Source organism: Pteropus alecto, unplaced genomic scaffold (genome assembly GCF_000325575.1).
Source record: "Pteropus alecto unplaced genomic scaffold, ASM32557v1 scaffold20, whole genome shotgun sequence".
NCBI classification, from domain to species: domain Eukaryota; kingdom Metazoa; phylum Chordata; class Mammalia; order Chiroptera; family Pteropodidae; genus Pteropus; species Pteropus alecto.
Genome location: NW_006436298.1, coordinates 45,671,841 through 45,687,373, shown reverse-complemented (window position 1 = coordinate 45,687,373; position 15,533 = coordinate 45,671,841).

Below are 15,533 nucleotides of genomic sequence, written 5' to 3'. Positions count from 1 at the left end.
AATAGGCTTTTCGTGTTATGAAAAATAAATTGCACCCCCAGGTTATAAGAAATAGCCACAGTCAGAATTCCTCCATTCTCCTGAAGCTTACATTACCTTATGATAACTCCAGTCTGCAGAATTACTTTACCACCATCAGCATACATAGTTGAATATTCATTAGGAAAATTAATATATTTAAATTTGTTTAGAATTAAGATGACTACTAATAGGTTTTATCATCAGTAGAGCCTTTATATGTTATTCTACAACTTAAGATCACTTTAATGGCCAATAAAATTGCTCTTTAGGTCCTCACAGTTTTCAGATTCTGAAATTATTACCGAAGATACTGTTAATTATTCTTAAATTACCAACTGCTCAGTATTGACCTCTATATTGTCTAGTTCATCTTTACATTTGAGAAAAATAATAAATATGACTTCCCTAGAGGTAGATTATATACAAAGCAGGTATACTTTTAGATTGCTATAGAATGAAAAGCAACTGTACTGTGTTTATATGGATATCTTTGCATATAAGTCTATGTATTTAGCTGACTTTGAGGGAAGAGATCAAAGATTTTACCATTGTAAAGTTGATTATGGTAATGGCATTATTCAAGTGTTTCCCTATATAAATGGATTTTTTTATCAAGTTTCCAAAATATTTTTATCTATTTCTATTTTATTTACTTAATGTATTTAGAGGCAGATGTTTAATTATGCATTCCTACCACTGAAATATGATAGAACAGTAGGCCTTTAAATAGATCTCTGATCATTTGGAGATTAAACATCAATTAGACACCGTTTATCTAAACTCAAGTTATCCCATCAAACTCTTCCTAGCTATGAGTCAAAATGGAAGAACTGAAAGAAAAAAAAAAAAAGACAGTGCTTGTAAAATGATGTTGTGGCCATTGTATACAAATAAAGTAATACATTCTGAACTCTCAAGATGGAGAGAATGATTCTCTTGAATCATGCTTTTCAAATACCTTTAAGTATATTGACAGCAATGTGTAGTCAGCATTAGTTGAACTTTCAATCTAGGTAGATCCATGCTGAAATTGGGGTAACTCTAACGTGTACTTTTGGGGATATTTTTATGACTTTAAAAAATCAGACTAAGTACATACTATTTTATCTAGCTAACTATATTTAATCTGAAAATTTCATGATTATTTTTATAACTCCTTTAAATTCAATTGACTAAATGTTATAAAATGCCAGTTCTGTGCAAGATAATGTGTTTTGGGCTGTGCCGATACAAAGATAATCAGAAATGGACCTTATCTTTAGGAGTTTAATCAAGGGAGCAGACAGGCAAAATTCTAATCATGAAATGTGTACATGCTATAAAAGAGGTGCAAAGTCTAGTAGGAACAAAGAGGAGGCAGAGGGTAATTCTTCTGATTGAGCGAAGATGGGAGGCCTTCAGGGAAGTAGCAACATTTGAAATAGGCAACAATTTTGACCTGGGAAGAAGTAGTGGTGAGGACTTCCCATGAATTTGATATCTTTTCTTATGAAGTCCAGAAATCTAGAGATGAGGAGGGATCACATAGTATACAGATTAATAAGAGTCTAAACTAATGTAGGGCACCCACATTAGTGTGACCTTAATTCCAACATCTATTATTTGGCTTCTTTCTATGACTTTTTTAAATCACAGTAAATAGACTTTGTTTTACCTGGCTTACTAACATCTCTAAGCCTCCACTTTTGATATAAAAAGTGGAGGTGAAGCACTTAGTATCACAGAAACAGCCTGCCATTATTAACTCACAGTCTAGGTTTTACTCTCCTTGTAAGGGATGGCTTGCCATTCCTTGTAGACAAAATTCATTAAGGCACAGATGATTTTTAGTTAGTTGTTATTAGCATCATGGAAGAGGCTAGAATTAGACTATCACAGCTTGAGGCCCTTACACCTTGAAAGGTGACCTGGATACAGTCCAAGATTCCAAATCAAAGATTATTCCCTTCAAACTCCCCAAATCCTCTCCCCTAACTGGTGATAGCAAACCAGTGAATCAGTAGATGAAGATGTGTTGGATGTGGGTTCCAACCCACTTTGACACTGAAAGGACATGCCTTTATTCACTTTCTCCTTGTGCTGAAGATGTGCTCCATTTACAGTGTATTTTAATTCAGCTCTTTTTTAAAAGCCCTTTGTCTAATTATAGCATCTACATCATCTTTTACTTAGCCCAAGGAGCCCAACATTTCTATTTAACCTATGGCTATTAACCTACATCCATAAATACCCATTAGGTTATTACTGTACTACTTTTATGAATGAGAAATTCTGGGTATAAAAATTGAAATAATTTTTAGAGAGTTGGTCAGATGCAGCCAGATTCATTGGTCTGGGCTCTACCACCTCCCTGGCCCTTTAGTCCTCACAACTTTAGATCCATAAAGGCTCAGTAATCTTTGCAAACTTTTCTGTATGATCTGTTCTGATAGAATTACGGCATTAAATTTCTCATGTAAACAAACATTATATTATAAAAACAATCATTTCAGTGACAAAATAGGGAGTTTCAGGATTATAATCATTATTTTTTTTCCAACGTAATGCTTTAATAAAATTATTTTTATCACTAGAAGTGAATTTCATTGTTGCTACCTAAAAATAATATTTTGATTCATGAAAACTGACAAAACACACACCTGGATGCTTCCTCGTTCATCCTTCATACCACTTCCCAGAAGTCTCTTGGTTTTTTTGGTCATCTTTAAATTTGACCTTACAATTCTGTTTATAGCTCAGTTCTCCGCAGGCAAACATAAACCGGAGAATAAAAGAAATTGTTGCCAGCAAAGAAGTCCATAATCAAACAATGCCATAGTAGGTTTTTAATATCATGAAATATATTTTGCTACTCAGGTGGGGCTAGATCCATGTGGGGAAAACCATAGCATTCAAATTTTAGTATACATAAGAATTGTTAGGATGTTTGTCAAGCACGTAAATTCCTAGCCTCATCCTAGTGTATACAATATGGTGGATTTGGGCAGCAGGCAGGAATCTGCATTTTAATTTTTTACAACTTCCCCAGATGGTTCTGGTACAGTTGATTTGCAGAACATTTGAGGAAAAAATGCAAAAGTGGCTACTCATAATTAATCAGCTCTTTTATATCCAGTTTGAGTTTTTTTTATAAATTAATGCTATAGAAGGGTAATCTTGGCTTTTGTGACTTGTAATGTATATCTAAATCTGCAGTTAAGAAAAACTCAACTTAAATGCCCACAGTGCCCTGTGATTTGTCTTTTCAATGACTTTATGAACCGTACAGAATCCCTTTGAAGATTTCCAATAGGCTGTAGACCACACTTTAAGAATCACTTTTCTCAGCTGTCTTAAAATTATGGAAGAATGCCCAGAAGCTGATATTTAACAACCATGGAAATATATCTACTTGAAATCTTACAAGTAAAAACAACTTTGAGAGGCCAGTTTCCACTTCAGTATTTGGCACTGGATAAAAGTTTCATATCCTACATTGGAGATCCACATTCAAAGACAGAGACACCTCAGTATTCACATTATTTTTATTTACCTAAAAATAACAGCTAAAGAATGCACAGCTGATGTTGATCCCTGGCGGCATTTAGTTTGTTTACACTCTGTCTTGGCTGTGCCCATTATCATGTCTGCAGCCCAGCCTTTGGACATACTTAGGGGAGCCGCACAGATTACAATCTAATTACAGAAAAGTATAAAAACAAAAATCTCTGCAAGCAAATACTGAAATATTCTAAAGTGAACAAAAGCTATAATTGCTCAGACTTAAAAGTAGCAAGTGAGTAAGCAAATATATATAATATAAAGTGATGTAACAGGTTATTTCCATGTTTCATTTGTATATTCTTAAACTTTTTATTGCAGTGTAATCAACATACAATAAATGGCACACGTGTAAAATATATAATTTTATGTTTTGACATGTGTATACTTGTGACAGTACCACCATTAAAGTAATAAACATATCTATCATTTCCATGTGCCCCTTTGTAATCTTTTTCCTTCTTCCTTGTCCTCTACTTCTTTGTTCATCCTTAAGCAACTGCTAATCTGCTTTCTGTCTGTACATATGAGTTTATACTTCCTAAAATTTTATATAAATGAAATCATACAATATATACTTTTCGTCTTCTTTTACTTAGCAATTCTTGTCATACAGTTTACTTTTACATGTTATAACCCCCACACTCTATTCTTTTTATTTTTGTTTAATGAATTATCAGCTAGAGATTTAAATGATAAGAAAAATGTAAAATGTATAATTTACCTATTTCCTGATTTTAAAAACTTTCCTATTTGATCCATGAATTATTTAGTAGTATGTTGTTTAGTTTCTAAGTGTTTGAAGATTTTTCTATTATCTTGTATTGATTTCTAATTTTATTCTATTGTGGTTAGAGAATGCACTCTGTATGATTTCAATTTCTTTACATTTATGGACCAGGGTATGGTTTATCTTGGTATCTATTCCACAGACACTTGAAAAGTATGTTTAATCTCTTGTTGGGTTGATTATAAATGTTGATTAGATTCTGGTAGTTGTTGAATTCTTCTACTTCCTTGCTGATTTTCCATGTAGTTGTTCTATCAATTGTTGAGACTGGTGTTGAAATATTCATTGTGGATTTGTCTATTTTTCCTTTTAGTTCTATCAGTTTGCTTCGTATATTTTGCATTTACGTTATTCGGTGCATACACATTTAAGATTGTTGTGTCTTCTTGGTATGGTGACTCTTTAATCATTATATAATGTTCCTTTTGTGGGGGCGTGATTTTCTTTGCTCTTCAGTAAACTGTATTGATATTAATATAGCTTGTTTTATTTTTTAATGTTTGTATGATAGTATGATAGATTTTTTACTACTTTTATTTCCAATCTGACTATGTCTTTGAATTTGTAGTGATTTCTTGTAGATAGTATATAGTTGGGTGATTTTTTAAAAATCTACTCTGCCAATATCTGTCCTTTAATTGATATATTTAGATCATTTAATGTAATTATTGATATGTTGGAGCTTAAGATTGCCATTTTATATTTTGTGGGGTTTTTTGTTGGTTTTCTGTTTCATTGCTCTGCTTTTTTCCTTGCCTTTTTGTGGGTTACTTGAACATTTCTTAAAATTTTCTTTTGATTTATTTATGTTTTTGAGTCCATCTTGTCATCTGGCTTTTGGGTGGTGGTTCTATGTATCTATATTTATCTCTATCTCTATCTCTATCTATCTCTATCTTGTTGCAGTCTACCGGTGTCATTTTATCCTTTAGAGTGAAGTATAAAAATCTCACCTCTCTTTATGCTTCCCTACCTTTCTCCATTTATAATTCTTAAATATTTTCTCTATATACATTTAGAATCTCATCAGACAGTGTTATGATTATTGCTTCAATTAAGAAGCATACCTTAGCAAATGCAAGAAAAAACTCTTGTATTTACCTAAGATTTCACTTACCAAGTTTCCCCCACCTTCCTGATGTTCCCAGCTTTCTTCTTTTATTATTTCTTTTTGTTTAGTGAATTTCTTTTAGTCATTATTTTAGGGTAGGTTTACTAGTGATTAGTTTTTTTTTCTTCACCTGAGAATGCCTTGATTTTACCTTGTTTCCTGTAATGTATTTTTACTAGATATAGGATTCTAGATTGACAGTTATTTTCTTTTAGAATTTGAAAAATATCGTGCCACTTTCTTGTAGCTTCCATGGTTTCTGATAAAACTGCTGTCATTAAAATAGGTTCCCCCTATAAGATGAGATGTCATTTTTTTCTGGCTGCTTTCAAGCATTTTTGTTTTTTTTTCAGAGATTTAATTATGTTATGTCTTGGCACGGATTGGTTTTAACCCGTTTGGAGTTCACTCCTCTTCTTGAATCTGTATGTTCATGTGTTTTGCTATTTTCAGTCATAATTATATATTTTCTTTTGAGCACATTTTCAGCCCTGTTTCATTCTCTCCTTTTTCTGGGACTCAGTGACATGAATGTTACATCTTTTGTTATAATCCCATAAGTCACTGAGGCTCTCTTTATTTTTATTTTTCAGTCTATTTTCTCTCTGTTGTTCAGAGTGGGTAATTTCAATTGTTCCATCTTTCAGTTCTCTGATTATTTCCTATGCCATCCTCCAGTCTGCCATTCAGCCCATTTACTGTGTTTTTATTTCAATTATGATATTTTCACTTCTAAAATTTCTATTTGATTTTTCTTTATATCTTTTATTTCTTTGTTGAAACTAACTTTTTAAAAATGAAGCTTCTTTCTTCATTTGTTTCAAATTTGTTCTTAGAAATTGTTCGTAAAAAAAGCATTTTTATCAGGGCTGCTTTAAAATCTTTGCCAGGTAATTTTAACATCTCTATAATGTCGGAGCTGGCATTTGATTATCTTTTTAAATTCAGTTTGAGATTTTCCTGGTTCTTGTTATGATGAGTGATATTCAATTGAAATCTGGATATTTTTGCATTAGGCTATTAGACTCTGGATCTTATTTAAACTTTCAGTTTTAGGTAGCTTTCTTTGACACCACTCATGCAGGAGAAAGGACACTTCATTAGGGTGGGAGTTTGATTTTAGCTTCCTACTCAGTCTCTGGTCACACCATGGGGGAGGAGAGACTTGTTACTAGTTTGTGGAGATGAAAGACCTGGCTTCCTTCTGGCCTTCTCTGATATCACTTTTCTCCAACCCCCACCCCCAGCAGGGGTGTTAGAGTGCCCCATTAGGGCCTCACAGGGGTGTAAACCTAGGCTTCCCACTGGCCTTTTGCAGGTATGGAGTGGAACTGCAGTTTTTTCTGTGATGTTCCGCCAGAGTAGAGAGGTTGTCTAACGTTTTCTGTCTTGCTGAGAGGCCCCTTTCATGGTCTTCTGGCTAAAAAGAAGAGATTTTGGCTGATTTTTTGTCTGCAGATGTTGCTACTTTTAGTTTGTGCACTTGTTCAGCACCAAGTCTGGGATATATGAGAAAAAAAGAAAACCCAGGGAACTCATCACCATATTGTTCTTTGGGTCCTGAGTCCCTAGCTGGTTTACCTTCTTTTCTCTGCCTTCCAGAGTCGTCTTACATTTGTTTTATACATAATGTACAGAGTTTTTAGTTGTACTTAGTGGAATGAATGGGGAAAAGGCTAGGTCAGTTTTGACTGATTGCATTTTTAAAATTATTATGGGTGATATTTTCCTGCTCCTTTGTATACCTGATAATTTTTTATTGGATACCAGGCTGTGATTTTCATTTCATTGGTTGCTGGATATTTTGTATTCCTGTATATATTCTTGAACTTTGTTCTGGGACTCATTTAAGTTACTTGGAGAGAACTTCAACCTTTTAGATTTTACTGTTAAAATATTTTAGGCAGGGCCAGAGCGGTATTCCTTCTAGGACTTCCCCACTGTTGAAGAAAGACCCCTTTGTATACTCTACCCAATGCCCCAAAAATCTTAATCCACCCTCCAATTCTGGGTTATGGGAACAGGTACCATTCCTTGTCTAGTATACTTCTTCCTAGTATTCTTTTGGGTGTCCCTTTCCACATCCTTGGACAGTTTCTTCACATGTATGTATAGATAGTACTCAGCGTAATACTCCAGGAGACCTCTGTTCTCCAGAGTTCTGTCTCTATGCACCTCTCTTCTGTCTGGTACACTGTCTTGCAAACTCTGGCCGCCTTGGCTCCCTGGCCTCTCAGCGCCACATCCACAATTTAAGCATACTATTGGGCTCTGCTTCGGTTTCCCCTCCCTGCACCATAGCCTGGAAGCTCTCTCAAGACAATAAGCTATGGCAATCATAGGGCTCATCTGTTTGTTTCCCATCTCTGTAGGATCATTGTTTTTGATTGACTAATGTCTTAGTGAAAACTGTTGTTTTATGTAATTTTGCTTATTTCAGGCGAAAGGGTAAATCTGGTCCCTGTTACTCCTTTACGACCAGAAGCTCAATATCTCTTTTTGATGTCTGCAAAATGTGTGACTGGAATAAATGGTCTCTCAGCCTGCTTCTAGCTCTATTATCTTATGGTGTTATAATTTGAGGTAAGTCTATGGTGTGGATAGGATCATTGCTCTCCCTTTCTATATGTGGAATGCCTAGTCAGAGGATAAACTTTTAAAAACAAATACTTAAATAGACCAGCTAAGTGCTAGTTACTGTTTTAAGTTCACAATCCTTTATCTACAACCCTTCCAGCCAATTTTGTATTTTCCTATTTTATAAAGGTCAGTATACCAAATATAAGTTTATACTCCAAGCTGAGTCCAAGGCAGCACTCTGTAATCAAATACATTCATATTTCTGAGGCAAAAAAAAAAAAAAAAAGAAGTGAACGTTAACACTTAGTGGGGTAAATAAAGATTATATATTAGCCTCATTTTAGTTCAGGTCAAGTTCTGATGCTAAATAACCTTATCAGTTCTTTAGGTTTTTAGATGTTTGGTTTGAAAATTTGGGGGTGTACTAATTTAATTTTCGCAATCAACCTTTGAAATACGTGATATACTCATGACCATTTTATAAATGAAGCATAGAGAGTTAAGTAACTTGTTTAAGGTTATACAGCCAGCAAGGTATAGGTCCAAGATTCAAATCCAGATATCTTGGCCTCAGCGTCTGGGGTCTTCATGCATTGTACATTACTGCTTCTCCTCAGGATTCTTCCAGCCAGGGAAATCCATGAAGTCAAGCCTGGCCCTCAGTATTTTTCATGGCAAAGGGTTTCTTAAGGACTAGATTAATTTTCACTAAGAGACACTCTTTGTGCTACCATGAATGGAGTATATGTGTATACCAGGCTCAGATTCCAGATAGACTCTTACTTATGTTCTAGAAACTTCTATATTTCTTTCAGGTGTGTAACAAGGTGCTTGGGGGCCTGTTCTCACCTGAGTCTGATGTCATCTGAGTTCTATGTTTAGCATGCCAGATTAGTAGTTGTCTAACATGGAAGTTAGATATTTTAAGATGGTTTTCATTGCATCCATATTTCAAAATTGGCTTCTGATTGTCCTTAATAAAATCCTGGGTTTTTTTGTTTTTTTTTTTTGTTTTTTTTTTGTTTTTTTTTATTACTGATGTCTCAATGTGCCCCAGGCTCTCTAGAACCTTCCAATCCAATTTTTAGTTGTACGAGTTGTGCCCTGTAGAGAACTTATGACTAAGAGCATAACTGGGGGCTGGAGTTGAGTCTGTGTCCCATCCCGATGCATCTCATTAGGACCACATCTGCTGAAATGAAGGGGCACCTTGTTCTGGTACATACACAAGTGGCCCATGGGGTATGTGTGGTCCTGCCCCAAGGATTCCCTAACCCTGTTATGGACTGAATTGTGTCCTCCTCAAAATTTATATATTGAAGCCCCAACTCCCAATGTGATTGCACTTGTAGATAGGGCCTTTATGGAGGTGAATAAGGTCAAGTGAAGTCATAAGGGTGGGACCCTGTTATGAAGGACTGAAGTCCTTACAGGAAGAGACATCAGAAATTGCTTTCTCTCTGAGCATATGCAGAGGAAAGGCCATGTGAAGACATAGTGAGAAAGTAGTTATTTAAAAGTCAGGAAGAGAGTTCTCACCAGAAACCTAATTTGCCAGCATTTTGATTATGGACTTCTAGCATTGAGTACTCTACAAAGATAAGTGCTTGTGGTCTAAGTCACCCAGCCTACAATATTTTGTTATCACAGTCCAAGGAAACTTAATACACTCTGCTAACATATGGAAGCAAGTTAGAATGACCCTGAAAGAGATTCCCCAAAATATCTGTAGCCTGAGAACCTAGCATATATAAATGTGAGAAGCTGACCTTTTCTTAAAATTTTTCTTAAAATTACTCTGCTTTTCCTTATTAATACATTGCTTAATTATTTAAGCTCAATATATGTCTCCTTTTATTCCAATTTCCTCCCAAATCTAGATAAAAATCAAGCAAGCTCTTACATGTCACTTTCCTAGAGGTCTGTCTTCTGCACAGAGCTCTAGCATTATGCCTGACCACACATAATACTACACATTAGTTACTGAAGAGAGAAGTAGAGAAAATGTGGACAGTTAAAATCAGTTTATCTTTGGAGGACTGTTTGGATTTGCATTTAATATGTTAGGGGAAAGGGGATACTATTCATCTTGCAACATTTTAAATCAGTTGACAGGGCATATTGTCTCTTTGTCTTCATCTCTGCTAAGAAAACTAGTTTGGACACTTGTTTTTATATCAACCATTTTCCCATAATTTTATCTTTACAACTCACTTTCTTTAATTTAATTCTGTTCCTTAAAATTTATTCAACAAACATTTTCTTTTTGGTTCCTCCCTTCTATCCTCTTAGGGGGAAAAAATACATTTCTAGATCCCTTATGTTAGGAAAATGTGAATTGTCTATTCTGGCCCCAGAGAACACATCACTTTATGATACAAATACTAGGATTTCTCTCCACCTGTGGGTTTGTGTATAAGGTTAGAAGTATCAGAAGTTAGGTGATGATGGCACATGCAGTATGTTATTGGTGTTAAGCTTTCCTTATCTTTTTCAGGTAGAAATGTAACTGTCTATCAGATGTTTATTTTAGAATCATCTAAGAGGGTCTTGATAAAAATATAGACTTCTGGGCTCATCAGAGACCTGCTGAATCAGATAAGAGTCCAAGAATCTCTGATTTAAAACTCAAATACTGAGAAGGCAGGTGCCATTTCTTTACTGTTCCTACCAGCTCCTTAATACTGGAAATAATGCTACACATAGTATGGTTGCTGAACAGATGTTTTTTTGTTTGAATTTTCTTTTGTTACATTAATGTTAGGTAAGGTGGAGCTATTTGAGTAAACAACTCTCTTTGCTTTCAGACTGAGTTTTAGAGGTCTGTTAACTTCCTTCTGCATAATTAGTGCTAGAAAATATCCTTTACCAGCTTGCCATTATTGACAATGACAAAGAAATTTGCTTTTCAATAATGCATTATCACAGTATGTGGAAGTGTTTGGAGGATGGGGAGCAAACCGTTTTCTATTCCAGACAACAAAGCCTTGCCATAACCTTGACATGATGTACATTAATTTTACATTATACCCAGGAGTCAGGGAGAAAATTAAAGCACCCGTTATTATCTCTCAAAAAGGACTGATAACCTTCTGGCAGGAGGCTTAGGCATGCCAAGACTGTGCCTATCTATCCATCTCATTATGATCTATTAACTAGAATGCCAACTCTTGGACTAAAAATCTCTAACATAGTCACCTCTCCGGCTTCCACTTTAATGAGCATTTATTTAGCCTTTGGTTAGAAAACAGTAAGATCAGAGCTATGAAATCTGATTCTGACCTATACTCTATGTTTTTTTGTTTTGTTTTGTTTTGTTTTGTTTTTTTCACAATTCCTCTTATACCTAGATTTAATTTTAACCTTGGAAGTATACAGTATAGGGAGACTGAAAAATAACAATGACTGGATTTTTAACACTAAGACTAAATAAATCAACTTCATGAAATAAAAAAATTGAGTATCCTATACTTCACTGATTCATCAGCCAAAATGTCTGTAGTTAAAAAGGAAATAAAATAGGCAATTTAGATACTCAAATCTAAGCCTAGATATTTGCTGGAAAATAGTAGCACATACTTGTTGAAAGGAAAATAGTTAATCTTTTATAAGAACTGAACCAAAATACTTAGCAAGTTAAGAAGATTGTAGTATTATGCGGTTTTCCACTAATTATTCAAATAAAAAAGCTTTCTTTGACTGTTAGTAAAAGTGTAATATGAGGTGTCAAGGATTTCTGAATGGAATGTGACATTTTACACTAAGAGACTAATAATAATTTCTTAGAATAAAAAGAAAGTTTAAAATATAGATATAAAAAAATGTTTATCTGCTCCTTCCAGTTTCCAGAGTTAACATAACAACATTCCTTTTGTCTAGTTTTTTGGGTTGGATGTTTCTATTATAAACATGTACTAAATTATTTTGTAATCCATCCAGAGGCAACACATTTTCAACACGGCAAAAGTTTGGGCCAAATTTGTATGCACTTAGCCTAGAAACAGACAGAATGACTCCACCAAAAGAAACAGTAATGGTCATCCCCTCAAAATGCATTTTAGCTTTTGTAAGTTCAAAGAGACACTTCTTAAAATAGAATTCTTTTTCATGAAATAGACCTCTTTACTTTTTTTTTAACTGATGAGGTTGTTTGTGTCTATATTGGATGTGCCAGATGGAAAGGTTTACTCATTAGAGGCAGCTGTTTTAGCAAATTACCTCACTATAGCATAATGACAGAGTTACAACAGACTATTGAAGAAAATCCTTTCTCTTCCCAGTGAGATCATGAAAACTAGAAAAAATTTCAATGAGAGTTTTGATTTACTTTGGAAATGGCTCAGTTGGACACATGGGTGATAAGATGAGGCCTTTTTTGTTCATATTTCATTCAATATTTATATATAACCGTATAAATATAAAATATAGATTTACAATTTGATTTCTTTTTCAACTAATGGATTCATTATCTTTGGCGGATGATCTCATTAGTTCCTTAAGTATGAATGATTCTACTGGGGAAGATTTCTCCCTTTACAGTATCCTATTTAAAATGTGTGCCTTTCACATGATCGTAGATCTCCCTTTCATGCTGGAGCCGCACAATTATAGCGTTACTCTTGAGATTCTTATAAGGTAGAAATCTTCCACTCAGGGTTTTCTTGCCTGGCAAAATCCCTTTAGTTCTTAAGGTAAGATTTTCTCAATAGGATGCAATACTTAAATTGAATTTCCACTGATGCACATAGAATGTTAACAAGGAGGTAGAAATAGTATTTATGTGTATATGTAGGATATTATAATTTATAGTGTTTGTGTGTGTATACCTATTCTCTTGTATTCTCATAATAACCTTGAGAAGTAATTTTTCCTATCTAACAGAGGTGGAAATTTCAAGTTCAGCTATGTTTGGTGACTCGTTAGGTCAAAGAAGCTATTAGGTGGTGAAGCCACTCTAGGTAATTTTCAACAATAGTCAATATCTAACTTTATCTAGAGGCACCCAATTAGAGCCATAATATCAGGAAGCATTCACCTGATGCGAAGATACTTCATTTCTTTTTAAATAACAGACACGAATATGCATATTACTGCTATCAGCATCATGATATGGTAAACTTGGAGAGTCTACTACTATGTGTGTAAATTTTTATGATTATGGTCCGTTTTATTTTCTATAACACGTTGTGGGTGTCCATGACAAATATCACATAGTTTAGTGGGAAGGTTGACACTGGGGTGCCATAACTGAACATCCTGTACAGCAGAGTTTATCCACATGGCTTTAAGTGTTAAAATGTGGCTATGAGAATACAGATTGTCATTCAGGATTCATTATTTTCTCCAAAAGCTCAATTATTGTTATAATAATTTAGACTCTAACTCTAGTTACTTCCTATGATGGCATTTAGTAGAACTAAATTTTATAAATCTTATATCTTTATGAGGAATCAAGTTTATGTGATCTCTCTGCATATATAGAAGCTTCTTTCTTACTCATCAGAGTAGTCTCACCTATAGAAATGTAGGTATAAATAGATAGAGATATATTTGTAATAGCCAAAAGATAAGCAGTTGAAGGTATTAAAATTCTGTTATCCTCTTACTCTTTAATGAACATTAATCTTTTGGGATCCTATCCAAAGAAATGATGTTTTTTCTCCAGAAAATGTGGAAACCATGCCTTAGCAGGCTGTCCAAAGCATCAACCCAGCAGTAGGGAACACTGGCTCACTAAAGCTAAAGAAGCAGTGGAGGTGAGACCAAATCAAATGAGTGTCCTACAAGGCCCTGCAACTCAGGACAAGTCACGTGGGGAAGTTCTACCTCACTCCTGAATGACCCCTATTGCTATGTCTCTCTTCCCATGCTTTCACATTCTCTTGAAATATAAGAGCTGTCGGAGCCCACAGTGCTGTGTTAGGAGCTTTCCTTGGGGTCATGGTTACTACTGACAGCAGTGAGACAAACAGGGAAAGATGCCTCCCAGACCCAGTGGTCACTAGGTTATAAAAAAAGAAGGAAGAGCTCCACCCAGGCTAGCAAATTCTACTGCTGGGATTATGAGCAATTTAAGAAGGTTTGACATTCACTCACAAGTTAAAGTTTCTAAGAAAATTTTCAAAATGCGAGGTAGCTTAACTTTCAGCGCAGCAAACACTTCATAATTTCTTTCCTATCTTGATCGTTCAGGAAGCAGGGTTCCATTCTTTCCGTCCCAAATTGCTTTGAAGTGTCTTGCATGTGAAGGCCATAGCTGGGGGTACTCAATGGAGATTTTTAGCTGGGTTTGGTTCTGGGTATCACATTTAGGCGCAAATTAGCAAAGCTAGAGGGGTAAAATAATCGTTGCAGAGAAGTCTGACATGGTGGACAGGTTAAGGAAGAGTTCTCAAATACTAGAGGCAACAGGGAACTAAAAAAACAGTTACAACACAGCTAGAGTTGAGTTACTTTTATACAGAATGTCTACTAGTTCAGCTTGTGCTTATTTATCAACAAAAGTATTCACAGCAATTATCTGAGTCCTTAATCAAATTTAGTCTGCTCTTGAATATTCAGAAATGATTCTTCCTGAATAATGCATAGTTTCTCTCATCCTTTTCTTTTTCTCTGAGAGGCTCCAATGCATCTGAATCTTTTTTTTTTTTTTTTTGGCATGTTCATTTTAGTTTAGTACATGGTTTCCTTAGATTTTTTTCTACAATAGTTCACTCTCTTCCTTAATCTTTTAATTTTGTCATCGACAAATTCAGCTACTTCTCACCTCATCCATCTTCTAGGTTGTTAATATACTGAAGAATAGTGGTCTTGGTATTGATTGATCCCAAGGGAGCTTTCCTATTAATCACTTCAGTCTTAAAGTTAACCATTTTTTCTTATTCTCTGTGTTCTCCCCATTAACTACTCTTTATATTATGTGCAGATTTTAAATATTCAGATCAAAATAGTTTATTTTTACTACATTCTTAGTATTTCTCATCGACAATTGTCTAGCGCTTCCACAATTTTCATGGATCTTATGAAACTAAGCCTGTGTATAATGAGGGGTTGGACTGGATGACTTCCTTACCCTAATATTCTGTGATCTATCTTTGTCCCAACTAGAAACTGAACAAGTGCTAGGGTCTGTCACAGAGAAGAATAATTAGCACGTCCATTAACTTGGGTCCTGTTAGCACATCAAGTGTTAACTCTAATTACTGATAGATTTCAACTGAGCTCTACTGTCTATAAGTGTGAGTAAATGACAATATATTTGATTTGACATCATACAAACTAATCCTTGGTCTAATCCTCAGTCACCTTTCACACAACTACTGATAAAAAGCTGAAGGTTCTAAGCTAGCAGATTCAAAATAGATATGAATGTCAGTGATACAAGAAAATGAAATTAAAGCATATGTCCTTGCTATTTTTGATAAATCAGAACATGGAACTTATCTATAATACTCTACTTTTTAAAGTGTTTATTAAATTGGTTCAATTTGT